The 14,337-nt window shown below is 50.0% G+C and overlaps 1 protein-coding gene across 1 annotated transcript in view; it reads left to right on the top strand.

The window, feature by feature from the left end:
• Positions 1 to 1,191: 1,191 nt before the first annotated feature.
• The window catches only part of LOC135896961 (uncharacterized), a 35,516-nt gene continuing 22,370 nt past the window's right edge, over positions 1,192 to 14,337 (top strand). The window contains exon 1 of the transcript XR_010562855.1: positions 1,192 to 1,441. The gene's annotated coding sequence lies outside the window, so the exon portion shown is untranslated. The remainder of the gene's footprint in view (positions 1,442 to 14,337) is intronic.

Genomic DNA, 14,337 nt, shown 5'->3' with positions numbered 1-14,337 from the left:
GCAGCGGTCGCCTCGTTATCACACCAATCGCTATATATCGCTAATCCTGTGTGGCGGCTAACCGAACGCGGGCCAATCGAGAAACGCTCTTAAGATGTGCTTTTTATTCTGTAAGAACTCGGGACCCAATATAATATGATCGTAAATTGTGCAGCCGCACGACGCGAGTTCATTTTGTTCATCAGAATTCACTGATAATGCATTCCTAGATGCCAGGGCTGTCCGAATAGTAAATGTCCAATGAGATCGCGAAATATATACTAGGACAAAATCAAAGGCACAAGAGAAGACGCAGCCGCATACTGGCAACTGAAGGATTATTCGAAAGGATAGAAACTTAAAAAACGAGAAATGTCATACATCTTCAAAAAGAGCAGGTAAAAACACATAAAATCTTTGGTGTTACGCACACCAAAAAATCTGCCACGTGTTAAGACACACCTTTGAAAGCCACTTCGGTATACTGAAGCGCTATGGAGGCGTGGCTGACACACCCCTTCCACTTTTTCTTTATCTTGTAGGCTTCTATTAGCTCTCTTGTCGTTTGATCTTTGTGCGTATATAAGACTGTCGTTTTTTTTTTTCCACATAGGGTGCGCACTTATGCGACTTGCAGTCTATCGCACGCATTGCGAGATGCGTGTGCGCAGTCCCTTTTGCGAAATTCAAATTCTTCTTTAGCCTGGTGTTGAAACATCTGCCGGTTTGGCCAATATATGCGTGCCTGCACGAGAAAGGCACGGAACACACTTCTGAAGCTGAGCAAGAAACGAATTTGTTTGCGTGGTTAACACTATAATTGAACGGATTGCTTACATATGTAGTACAGCTATACTCAATCATTCAACAGCTGTTAAAAGATTGATTTGACAGATTTAGTAGCTGAAAGGTGATATCGCCTGCGTACCCGAGTACTTTCCGCACAGTGCCACACAAGTTCGATACCACACAAGCCCTGTATACATCGGACAAGAAAGTATGCCTAATTGCTGGTGCCAACTGCGACCCAACACATACTCCAGATCTCTGGACAAAAACATTGCCATACCAAGCTACTAGCGTGAAGTGAAAATAAAAGCCTAACAGCTCGAGAGGGGGCGCAACAGAGATAACAGAGGCGTTGCGAAAAAGCGGCTCGTCATTATCAACCACTACGCACTGCCGAACGCTCTTTTAACAACTGCGCATGCGGAATCGAGTAATACAGGTCCTCTACGTCGATTCCGTGCTGAAAGCGGTGCAGATCTGAGGGTTCTGCTTCATTAGATAATGAACAAGGGCACCGGAGCTCAGAATCACAAAAGGGTCGACAACGTGAAGTGAGTCCAGGTGCTTCAAGAGGCAGCCAGAGACGACATAACACCATGAATCGCGCCTGGAAACAATAGCAGGGAACGGCATGGACGGCTTGTGCGTTTTAACAGTGAAGAAGACATCCAAGGTGAGGCTCTTGGCTTTCTTCACTTTGGCCGACAGGCCAGACAAATTCAGGTCAATGGCCTGCTGTTTAACGAGTGCTAGCCATTTATCGACTCACCGCCTCACAAGCCTTTCCCGCAAAAGTGCCTACGGGCATTATAGCGAACAAGCCTTATTAGAAGATTATCTATCGCAAACTCCGAGGCTCTAACTGTCGTCTCTTGGCCCGAGAGGAGGGGGAGGACGAGAGTTGTTGCTTACAGCAGACGGACCTAGCATTGCAAAATCTGTTACGCTAGCTATAAAACCCGGTACGGTCTGAAACACTTCGCAGTGCAGCTAACAACACCAGGTATCAAAAGCAATATCTTGAAGGGGCAGTGCAATATGACGAAGACAGAAGGCAGGAACACACAGGGCAAAAGCAGTTCTATCAAAAGCAAGTTGACACAGAGCCCGATACATTGCGCATTTTTCAACCCATGACGACCCACACGGTTCACCATTTACTTTCCAACCCTTTCGCAGAGGAACTTCAGGAGGAGGCGAAGCACCCATCTGCTAAATACGAGTATATGTACCGTACATTGGGGTGCACGTTAAAGAATATCACGCGGTCAAAATTAGTCCGGAGTCACTCACTACGGCGTGCCTCATAATCAAATCATGGTTATGGCACGTAGGACCTCAGATTATTTTTTCTCCTAAATATCCATGTCCTCATATGCCATGTCCTCGCGGGAAGAAATTATCACTCGCATTTGAGTGTATATAGACGTCTTGCGCTTCAGTCCGTCTATTATTCTCGGCCCGGCGTACGGGGCATATCAATGTATTTTTTCGGTGCCTGCCTCACGTGTTACCGTGACTTAGACTTCTTTGTTCGCTTTTGCTTTTCTTGTCACTAACCGGGTGCACGTCATGTCATGTCCAGCCCCTGTGTGACATAAAAGTGTGGCGCAAAAGATGAAGCCGCACTTGCACTTTGCTCTTCCCACGAGCTGGTCCCGATTGGCGGCTCCGCAAAGCGCGTTTGTACGTATAGTCACTTCTGCCGCAGGGGAGGGACAGACCGCTTCAGCGCGCGGTATGGCGCAGCATTATTTTTACGCCGCACTACTAGGTCACAGGAGGGTTGCATCGTGAGCCGCGCTTTGAGGTGCTGCGCGCGTAATCGGGTAAATTGCACGAATAATTGGACGCTATAGTTATTTCGGTCTGTATGCATGCCCATCGTGAAAAGTAAAAAACACAGAAGTAGACTGCTGTGACGCCTCCCTTCAGCTTTATAAATATGTGCCGTATAGTTTGTAGCTACGAAGTAATGCATTTAATTATTTTGTTTATTGAATGTATTGCTTTTTTAACGTTGTCCGCTTGATTATATACTTCTGCATTTACGTGACTCGAATAAGTTTTATAGAATTCTTTTTGAGTGTTCGAAGTAGAAAGAAAGCGTTGTGTAGGAGCAGTGTAATCTCTAGCAAAGGAAAAACCGTTGCACAAGCCGATTCGATCCACATAAATTCTATTTAGAAAACGGAGCTTTCTTGCAAATATGTTCCACTTACTTATTGGTAATTGTGCGGACGTATCCCCTCCCCCATATAGGCGAGTGTTTCATTCGCGAATCCACCATACATTGTGTCTTGCCATAGTTGGCGAACTTTTGCGAATGGGCGGCCAGGTTCAGCCCATTACCTATAGGTCATTGCTGCTGTTTGCAGTAAAGATATAAATTTATTTCGTTCGGTTACCATCGTGCTATATTAAGATTTATTTAAAAATACTGAACGTGCTGTTTGTGAATTAGTAGAACGTTCACGGTCACCAGCATCTGGTCGCTTTGCAACGGGAACTTCAGACGCTCTAGCGAGACGAGCAGGCTCCCGTAGGCATATAGTAGCTGCGTATATTAGGCCGAAATCTAATATTCTAAGTAATCAAATATCGTGCTCGCGAGTCAAATACTTCGATACGGAAAGGCAATGTTCGATCCGTGTTTGAAATATAGAATGCTTATGCACGTCTGATTGCTGTAGGTGCCGCTAGTCGCTGAACGTGCGCGGCGACGGGGGAAAAGACCTCGTCAGCGAACCAAGGTTTCATTTCCACGACAACAACTAACATTTTATATTCTTATATTCTTATCCTGCCACTCTTTCTGGCTTTCTTCTTTATGTTTCTGTCTCGCAGTAAAACAAACAGCTTTGCACTGGAGTGGCATGCAGTGTCGCGACACGTTTCCCGCTTGGATGTCGCATGAGCCGCAGCGCGCACGAATGTCCGCCGTCCTAGCCGCTCTTTTCAGCCGGACACCCGAAAGTCGTTTCAGTGCTGTGCCACGCAACGTCCATTTGTGCGCGCAAGCTCGGACGTGCTTTCGAGTGTGTGTCTATGGCGCCGGACAAGAGTGTGCCGGCAACGCGCGTGGCTCACTTTGAGAAACGAACGGCTCCCCGTTATGTGCTCTCCGTGTACCAGCGCTCCCTATTAGAGCGAAAGGAAAGGGGGGGAGCACTGCAGTGTCACGCCACGGCGATGTTCTCGCTCGCCCACTCTGTTTACGCGTTCGCTTCTTTTCTTTTTTTTTTGTTATGCTCGTATGCGACCAGTTTATTAAACTCGAAAGACCGGTAAGACCTGTTCCGGTAGTACCGCTGGCATTTTGCCGATTTCAAGACCCACTATTTTAAAGCAAAGCATTCTTCGCCTCATTTTCGGTAATTTGTGGCAGGTAGATAAGTAGGTTCCTGTCTCGCCTTGCTTAAACAAAATTAGTGTGTGGCCGATGTAGTAATCCAACCCCTGCCGTCGATCACAGCAGCCTGAAGCTCTAACCATTAGGCCATGATGGCTTTTTTTCTTCTTTATTACCTTCTTAGCAACAATACGTACACACGTACAAAGCAAGTCACTTGGTGCTAAACAATATTAATACCTCATTTGGCTGGACTGTACTAATATAAAAGGCCTTCAGGAGGCCATCACAGACACAAAACCTTCAAGCTACTGAAACTATACTCTGGCTGTTCAATCGTGTCCTTTAGGGCATCACGCGTGTGGACAAGACTTTCAATTAGGTGTTGCGTCGTAGACCTTGCATCTACGCGGGCATTTCTGAAATCCATGATGGCACGCAAGCTTCTCTCGTTCCAAAGCTAGCCAGCTCTTTGAAACACTCGGTGCGTTTACCCCATGCAACTTCGTTGTATTCTTTCCTTACAAAATCGCGCTTTGAGGCTATCTCAGGGACCGGCACACTTTGCACAGTACCTTAACGCCTCGTAGCAGCCAAGGCTACGCAGAAACGGTGCGACGTTGTACAGGCTTTGTGATCGCCCAAAGTATTCAAGTTTTAAGTTCTCACCACCGAAGTACAAATTCCATCGTCGTTTCAACATGCGCCGCATAAAATAGCCGTGTGCACGTACGATTGTATAACACGTAGTGGCTGATGACGTCACAATCGGCGTATATAGCTTACGCTCGTCCACTTTATATGAAGAATCCTACAGTCGCCAAGCATTATTGGCTAGAGTCGAATGGTCGGCGTAGATATCTTGTCATCGTCGTCATACGATCATCTACAGCATGGTTGTCGTCGTGCTGATGTTGTAACGTGCACACGCGCTTGCGATCCACTCACACACAACTGCACTCTAAAAAATTCCGCATCGCCCCTCGCTCCGACGACTACGGCTCGCCCGCCACTACTTGCGCGCGTACGTCTCCTCCTTCGACCGCGCTTACGAGCGCAGCCCTTTTCAGGGCTCGCACGGCAGCTGGCTCGATTGCCTGAGCCACGCTGCTACACGGGGGCCCCATCTCATGGGTGACGCTCCGAAGCAGCAGCAGCGGAAGAGGCCGAAGAAGGCAACGCCTGGCCTCAACGACTCGGAGCACCGACGGGCCCGGCAGCACCAGCCGCGTGGTCAACAACCACGCACCGGCGGATCGCCCCCCGCGTTACGATGGAAGCGCGGGCTAAAGGCTCGTATGCTGCGTGCGCTGTCGCCTGATTCGACGGACTCCACACCGTCAAGCACACCTTCGCAGGGGAGTGCGACACCATCCGCGCGAGTTCCAACACCCTTGGATACTTCCTTCCGCGCGTTTCCTTTCGATGCGGCGGAGACTGCTTCCAGCGGCCACCACGCTGCACAGTCCGCCTCAACGGACGCCACCTCAGAGGCCCCCACTTCGGCTGCCTCCACCGACGACGATGCCTGCTGCCCGTCGGCCGGCGATACCGACGAGAGTGCCGGCACCTTCTTCTTGCCAACCGCAAGTATGATTGGTGCCGACACTACGTCCTCCCGCACGGACGCGACCACCTCGCCCGAGGCAAGTCCTGTCCGGCCGGATTCTCCTTCATTGTCGTCGCCGACGGCCTGCTCGTCGCCTCCGCTTACCAACAACAAGCCCACTGCACCTGCGGCGGACGAGGGATCGCTCCCCGCGGCGGTGGCCGCTCCCGTCGATGACGACCCAGCTGACGGCCCCTCGTCAAACAGGAGCCAGCCGAGAGTGCCTACTCCTGCCCCAGTTCCTGCGGGAACAGGGGAGCGCAACCCGCGGAACTCCCCGCAGCTGCTCGAGGCAGCCAAGAACGCCCAACCCTGCCAGCCGGCAGCGTTACAGTCGGAGAAGCCCGCAAGAAGGAGACGCCGTTTTCGACGGTTCGTCGACTTCGAGCCGTATTCCCCACCCGCTGACGGCGGTGTCGCCCACGATACCTCAGTCACGGTTCTATACCGTCCCACCGAGCGCAAGGCAACCTTCCTGGCACTCTCGCGGGATACTATCGCGGCGCAACTCTCCTGTGTTCCAGGTGTGAGATGTGTTCGCGTCAACTTTCGTCGCAATGTGGTGGCTGCGGATGTGACGCGCGGTGCCGATTTGGCGCCCCTCCTCGCAGTGTGCGACATCAGTGGCGTGGCGGTGCGCTCGAAGGCACTCCACAACAACTCCTGTGTGGGTGTCATTTATGGGGTCGACCCATCCTTCGACGCCCGCACTGTGAAAGAAAACATCGAAGCCCCCGTCGCGGTGCTGTCTTGTTCACGGAGTGGCGCTAGCGTCACTGTTACCTTCGTTGGGAGTGTCGTACCCACAAACGTGCGACTCTTCAAGCAGCTCCGCGCGGTTCGTCCCCGTCTGCCTCGACCACTACAATGTGATCGCTGCGGCGTTTTCGGCCACGCCGGCGCCACCTGCTTCCGCGACGCCCGCTGCCTTCGCTGCGGTGAGTCGCACGCCACAGGAAACTGCCCCGCCGAAAAGCCACGCTGCGTGAATTGCGGTGGCCGTCACCCCTCAACCGAGCCAAGCTGTCCTGAGTGGCAGCGCGAGAGAAGGGCGGCCGTGTTGCTGTCCTCGTCCCAGCGGCCCCTATCGCGCAAAAAAGCGCTTGAACTAGCCGGCGCCGCAACGGCCGAGCCGCGTACGGCCGCTCCGTCTACTTCTGCCCGCTCCCCACAGGGCCGATCGTACAGTGACGCCCTGCGCGGCCGCAACAACCAGACAGCCGCAGCTGAGCCGTCATGCGGCCCTCCAACCGCTACGAACAGCGACTCCAGAGACGCGCTAATAGCCGCTCTCGCTACTGCACTGCGGGCCCTGCTCGACCAGTGCCCAGCCATCGACGGCAACGTTCGTCAAATGTGTGACGCGGCTCTGGCTGCGCAAGAAGCTCTGCTCCGACACGACTAGGCGCGTCACAGCGCCTCATAAGCGAAGGCCACCGACCTGTCCGCGCACGGCGTTCTAGCCGCCGCCGCCTCCCCTCCTTCACCCCTCTATCTATTCCCCTACCCTCCCTGTGCAGTGCGGTTGAGGTGTCCTCATCTGAGAGACAGTTACTGTGCTGCACTTTACCCCACGTTCTTCCTTCCCAAACCAAGAATCTCTCTCTCTAAAAAATTCCACGCTGAATCTCACGCCAAACTCACTAATCTCACGCTTGTCGCAAATTCAATAATGGATGAATTCACAGGTCAGGATTGTCATTGCTGATTAGGCATCCGCCCAGCCAAGCCTCTGTCATCTGGCTTCTCGGTCACCTGGAACTACCAGGAGGAAACGAAGCCGCTCACAGGCATGCCCGAGCTCTTCTATACCGGGCGTCTCCCCCTGATGACCGTGAAGGGTGCTGCAACCCAACTGCTTTAGCAGTGTATGCTGACAATCTCGCACCATACAAAACAGCCAGGAAGGAGTACCCAACACCACATAAATCCCTCAATAAGTTGGATGAGAACACTATTAGGAGACTACAAACTAATATATACTCAACGCCAGCTAAGTACACCAGTGGTACCCTACACTATACTCCCCACAATGCACACACTGTGGAGAGGTAGCTAACCTCTACCACATGGTGTGGGCTTGCCAATTTAATCCCATAATTGACCCAATTCCAAATCCCTCAGAAGAGCAGTGGGAGGCTATTCTGCTCGGCGATGATCCTGACCGTCAGCACTGGCTGGTGGGGAGGGCCAGCGCAGCAGCAATAACCAGTGGGCTACCGGACTAGGCGGCCCGTGCACCCACGAGTTCTACGAATATCCTGCAAATAAAGATGTTTTCAATAATAATAATCACGCTAAACTGTAAGTTTAAGCGTGACGCGCATGTAAATGAGGCGCGGATGATGTTTCAAGCACCACGTGACCAAAAATGAGCGTGATATTCCTTCATGTAAGCGTGAGGACGAAACAGCCTGCCATGGTTCTGTCTTGTGCGAGCGTGAGCGAGCCGCCTACGCGTGACAAACGCAAATCACATGCTTAACCTTCCTAAGAGCGCTTGCGCGGGAGATTTCCACCACGCTTATAAAAATCCGTATAGGGGATTCGTGATATATCACGTGATCTGCGTGAAGCCTGGGCGAGGGAGAACAACGCTCTGCGTCTTCTCACTGCCCTGCGGGAAATGCAAAACTTTTTGGGGGGAGGCTGAAGGAGACCGTGGCGTTTTGAAGTCTGCGCTCGGCCATTCGTGGTGCGTATTTTGTTGCGAACTGCCACGATCGACATTCGTTCATTGCAGCACAGAGCTTTCGGTCTAATTGTCAGAGTTGGTGTGGATCGCCATGTTCACTTCTACAGACATTAATGGTGTACAACGCGGGTGGTGTATACGCACACATTGTGCTATACGCCGAGTTTACGAGAGAGAATTCACCGCGGTCTGACGGCTCCAGAGCAGCATTTCCATATGGATAATGGATATGTTGCGGTCCCTCACCTGCTATTCATGGACGATCGAAATATACAGGTAAGAACATTAGTTATGGTTCGCTTTTATTAAATAGCGGCTAACTGGCAATTTGTCGTGATTTCGGGCGTGTGCTTGTATGATTTGTGGTGCAAAATTTGCCGTAATGGTACATTTATTGGAAAGCGAGAACATTTTACGCGACCAGTAGCGTTGAACGAAATATATAGAGCAGACAGCCTCGTGCTTCTTTTTAACAAGTTTTAACACCGGGCTGTTGGATTCCTCTGAATTGTTCAGTTTATTGTGCTGAAGTACCAAATTCCCATGATTTCTATTGTTTTCTGTTTTATATTCGCCAGCTCACCGTTCGCTCTGTGCCCGCTGCCCTTTCGCCTCGGGCAAGCGTCACGTGCTGGGAGTTGCCACTGCATTTTGCACCGTGCTTCTTCTCAGGATTTAGAACTCTATTAGTGGCGCATCCATGTAGCATGCCGTGTAGTTGCCGCGTATGCCGCTCGTGCTATACCGCTGCCTATAAAGTGAAAATTCATAATTTTGTCAGCCATTTGTCGACTGACGGTAACCTGCATCTCCGAAGCGCCGCATGCGAGGTTGCAACCCCAAGTGCTACTTAATTTGCAACCTCAATTGCACTCTGAATTAGGATATCTATCTAGTGTAGCTCCGAATATTTTACAGTTTGGGCTTTAAAGAGAGAAAGTGTGAGTGAGCTCAATGAACATGGATATATACTCTTCATGTTGCAGCTCTTGATTTCTAGCCGCAAGCCCATCGATGCCCGCAGTAAGAGTTCACGTGTGATAAGTTCACGTGGGATGTCATTCTTGTGAAAATTTACGTTTTTCTAGCTCATTCTTGCTTAAGTATTAAAAGGTTTGATCGAAAGCGTTGGCAGTTGTGTTCAAATTTCTAAACTTTATTTTTATAAAGAGCATGATGGATTAAAATCAGTTACAGCTATGTGTCCCACCTAAATGCGTTTTGCACATTGTTGTTTTGTTTTTAAGGTCACATTTGAAAGCGAATAAAGGTTTGGAAGTAGGATAGATTAAAATGAACAAAAATTGGAAAAGCTCCTTGTTATCTTATCAAAACTACTGAAATTTTCTGAGCCTTCATACGTCGCTTTAGAAGTGCGCTTGCGGCCCCGGCTTGCAATACATGATCTCGTTACTGCGGTGATTTGACCATCTTTCCCATATCGCCTACTTCTAAGAACTTCCAAACTGCAACATTTTAAGAGCAGTCAGTAGAAGAAAAGAAAAAGTGCAATCAGTGCTAAAGCAATTAAAAAGCAAGCGGTCTTCGTTACACTTAGTCTAAAACAAACATGTTTTCACCTCTCAAGTAATATACCTTGGGTATTAAGACATAAGTCTTTCTTTCTCTTTTTTTTTTCTTCAGATAGCGCTAAGTGACCTTATAAAATCATGCATTATCCGGGGAGAAACAATCCCATCTGCGGTTGTGCGCAGGAAAACACTAAGATCAGTGATGACACATCCCTAGAAAAGGCACTAGTGGTGCGCCTACATGCCTTTATTGTATGTAATATGTAACATACGGCGGCATATGGCCAATTTTTGTGCAACCAACTTAAAGCCAAGAACAAGCAAAGAAATATCATGGGCGCAAACAAGATTAAAGGATTTCTTCACTGCGTTGCGCATTTAAATCGTACTCCTATAAAGACTTACGCTTTCTCAGAGATCTGAAAATGCTTGAACTCTGTAAGTTTTGCTCTTAAGCGTCAACGTTTCGAACGCGAGGCGCCGCAGAGCACGGTTGCGAGGGCATTCGTCCTTTTGTGCGAGGAGATGCCGAGGGGCTTGTTTACGTTTTACATTCCTTGGCGTCGTTGAAATGTGCCAGGGCTTTGCAAAGCCCCTTCTTAGTAGATTAGTTTCAGTGTGACCAGCGGGAGCGTCTTGCGCAATCCCTTGGCAGTATACTCAGCTTCTACTTCGCCGGCATGCTGCCACTGTCATAGCGTCTTGGTTCGTCACAGTTTGCGCCGTCGATGCAAAAGAAGAGGACTGCGAAGAGCTTGGTGAGCAAAGCTCGCCTTAGAGAAGCGACCGAAGCGCCCAAGCCGACAAGGGCCGGTGCTTCTTCGTTGCTTCCAACGCATGCAGAGAAGGGGCGAGGGGGTATTGGGCACGCTCATCACTCCATCAACCCTGCCCCCTCGGGAACCCTCTCTAAGCGTGCAGATTCGTCACGCCCAAGAAAGCGTGGGAACAGGGGTCCTTATGACGTCTGCTGAGCGTTAAGAGGAGTTGCTGATCACTCCTAGCAGGTGTGATCGGTAAGCGTTTCACAAAAGTGCCAACGCACGCTTAGATAAGCGTAGATTTTTTTAGAGTGTACTCAACTTCCAGGAAGATGATGGTCCAGCTGGTGTATTTTTGCGCAACCACAAACACTGCTGGATAGCCAGGTATACCTACAAAATGATTCGCATAAGATTTGCGCAGTGCGTGAGATCTGCACAATTACCGTTTTGTTTTCTTCTCTCAGAAAAGTATCTTGCTTCACTCCTAGCGAAGCGAATGTAGATGAGTGTCGGCGACTGCATTTCATTGACTGGAACTTTTAATTTAGGCTCCTTTACGTACGCATACGTCATGCCGCATATAGAGATCCTCGCCACCGACCACGTGTTGTCGATAACAGGGAATGATATTGTCACAGACCGGCGCCAACCATGTTATATATATATATATATATATATATATATATATATATATATATATTTCTTTAGAGTGCGTTTTTCGGGCATCCCGCTCAGAGGCTACGGGAGGAGGCCGCGAGAGAGGGCGGAGAGGACTGCCGGGGTCGAGGGGCATCTGGAGACGGTCGGCTTTGTGAGCCGCGCAAGCGGCTGTCTTCGGAGGCGGCTTCGCTGTCCCCTTCGACGGAGTCGGGGCTTGGCCGCGGTGTAAAATTACCAGAGTGGAGCAGGCAGAGCGCACGGTGAAGAGAGTTGTGCGCCCTGTGTCCACTGTTCGGTCGCTTCCGCTGGTCGGGATCGCGGAGACGGCCGGGGCCATAAATCGACAGTGCGCATGCTGTCTTCGGTGGCGCCGAGAAAAAAAACGCCCGTAAATAACCGATGGGCACAGCACTGCCTTTCACCAGCGTCTTCCCTCCGCCAGCTCGTTAGCAGTTCGGTGGGAAGGGACACAGTCGGTTGGAAGCAGGCAGTGAAGAAGGTTGTGTGAGTCTTTGCGGCGTGCGGGGCCGAATTCCTGACGGCGAGGCGCGCGTTTCATCGCACCGGGCCCGCCGCCTTCGAGCCATCGCCGCAACGACTGCCACACGAGCCGTCCCCGTTCTTCGCTGCGCTACGATATGGTCTGTCCGCCGGCTTGTCCTCTACGTCTTTTCTGTTAACTATAAACGACTCGTTTGCCTCTAAACTCATTTGTTTACTGTTGTTGTAACCCTGCCTGATTATTGTGTGTTCTTGTCGTGTTCCCAATTGTCTGTACTTCTCGCCAATTCTGTTCGTTCTTACTTTGAGATCTTTGTTACCTTATTGTCCGTGATCAGTTTTGTGTATGATTAAATGCTTGTTATCCCCCTTCAACGAGTTGCTTCGTGATTGCCGACGCACCGACACACGGGCGTCTTGCTCGGGCTGACCAACCCTGAATAAATAAATGTGTACAAAGACCTCTCGCTTGTAGGCCGGGGCGAAGCGTAAAGTGGACCCCCTGTGCTCCGTCGGCTTGCGCCTGGCACCCGGATCGGCGAGCGAAGTGTAGGGTTTTTGTGACAGATATTAAAGGACCTAATCCCTGGATCATTCTCTTCCTTGTGACGGAGAATGTCTATAGGGTTCACTTGGTCGAGTTCTCGGTGGACTCGCTCGTGTTGATCTGTAAAAGCGAAACCCGATGCAGAGTCTAAGTGAGGCCGTCGAAAAACAAAGTAGTTAAATGCAACGTTCCCAATAAGTGAAGCCGATGTCGAAGTAGCTCTTAATTACAAGCGAAAGTTGAAGTACCATGTTAAAATGGCTATCGCACTGAAAATTTTTCTGACAGCCAAGAAGCCATCCAGCTTTTTGCTATGGACACGAAAAAAAAAAGAAAGGCTTACGCGTACTATTTTGTATCGTTTTCTATGTCATGGATGAAGTAAGGATGAAATCTTCTACGAGGTTGGCAGAAGAGGTATGAAAAAGTTAAACGAACCGGGAAAAACCAGGACGAGAACGACTAGAAAACACGCTAGATTTTCAACTGAAAGGATGGCATGTGAACTGTCGTTTCCCTTCACTCGCCCGCTTATTTCTTTCTTTTGTTCTTCCTGTTTTCCTGCAACCTCTTTTTCTTTTCGCATGTACAAGGTTTAGTTCCTACTTCGTCAGTTCTTTTCTTCTTTTTTTTTTCGATAGACATACGCAGACGTCAAAATTCTTCTGCACTGCCGCGGAATGGAGTTTTCTCTCTCAAAACGGGTGCTGGCAAGGATAAAATAGTGCACCGGCTTAGAGACACTTGCACTCATTGACATCACATAGGTAAAGCAAAAAAAAAAACAAATAAGAAGCAACGACAAGCCGGTACGACACGTGGCCAAAAGAGCACGACTTTCTTTTTTTTCGTTATCCGCGTGCCTCCTGCTCCTTTGGCTCTTCGGAAATGGGTGGGCGCGATTCGGGAGCAGGAGAAGCCTTTCATCGCTGCCGCCGGCGCAGCTTTCGCCCCGGGATAGGCCATCGCATTCTGAACGCCAGGACGATCTCGGCGTGGAAATGGGAGCCGCGGCTCTTATTTCCTTTCCGAAAGGCGATGGAAAGAAAGCCGGCCGGAGATCTTCGCCAGACGAGCCCGCTATCTCGTCGCGCCACGGTGAAGTGTGCTCCTGATCTCTATACGCCATGCCCCCACCTTTCGCCCCGTCAGTTAATTTCCTTCTGCCTTCCTTTCGGTTCCCGCGGCGAGGCGGAACCGTCTTGCGAAATACAGACGTTCGCGAATCCCGGTGACGCCTCTGTATAGATTGACCTCGCACTCCTAGTCTTCCCTTTGTGGCGTTCGCTCACTCTCCGGGAAGACCCGCATTGTAGCTTTGCAAACCTGCCGGGTTGGCACACCACATCATGGGACCAAGTCTTGCGCAACGACTGAATATACGACGGAGAGCTCTGCGACGATGTGAAGGGACTCGCTGCTACCGGTTTTCTGTCTAACAGGCGTAAGTTCCTTTATTGACGCAAGTTAAATGTAATAACTGATGCCAAACATTTATGGAAGCACTTGTGCGCCTTAGCTCGGGGCCGATTAACTAGGATTTTCCTATGAAAATACAAATAAACGCATAGATGGCACCTGGTGTAAAGCCCGAAGCCATGGCATAGCACTTATACGTATTCCTAACGTTTTCATTTCTTTGTCTGCACTGGCTGGCCGCGTTTATTCGACTTTCTCTAAGCATGTGAGTATACGCAAAAACGCTCACTCTGGGACACAAATGAGCCGCCTTGAACGAAAGTTGTTGAATGTAGGAGACAAAGTAATATTCTGCAAACCGTCGGAAGAAATATCTACTGCCTTCACTACTTCCTTCAAAAGTTATCCAAAATCAATAAACTAAAGAGAGAGGGAGAGAGAGAGCAAGGAAGGAGAGGAAAGCCAGAAATGTACACCGGACGAGTATTCG

This window comes from Dermacentor albipictus, chromosome 3, assembly GCF_038994185.2.
Source record: "Dermacentor albipictus isolate Rhodes 1998 colony chromosome 3, USDA_Dalb.pri_finalv2, whole genome shotgun sequence".
Classification (NCBI taxonomy): domain Eukaryota; kingdom Metazoa; phylum Arthropoda; class Arachnida; order Ixodida; family Ixodidae; genus Dermacentor; species Dermacentor albipictus.
This window is presented reverse-complemented; position numbering and strand designations above follow the sequence as displayed.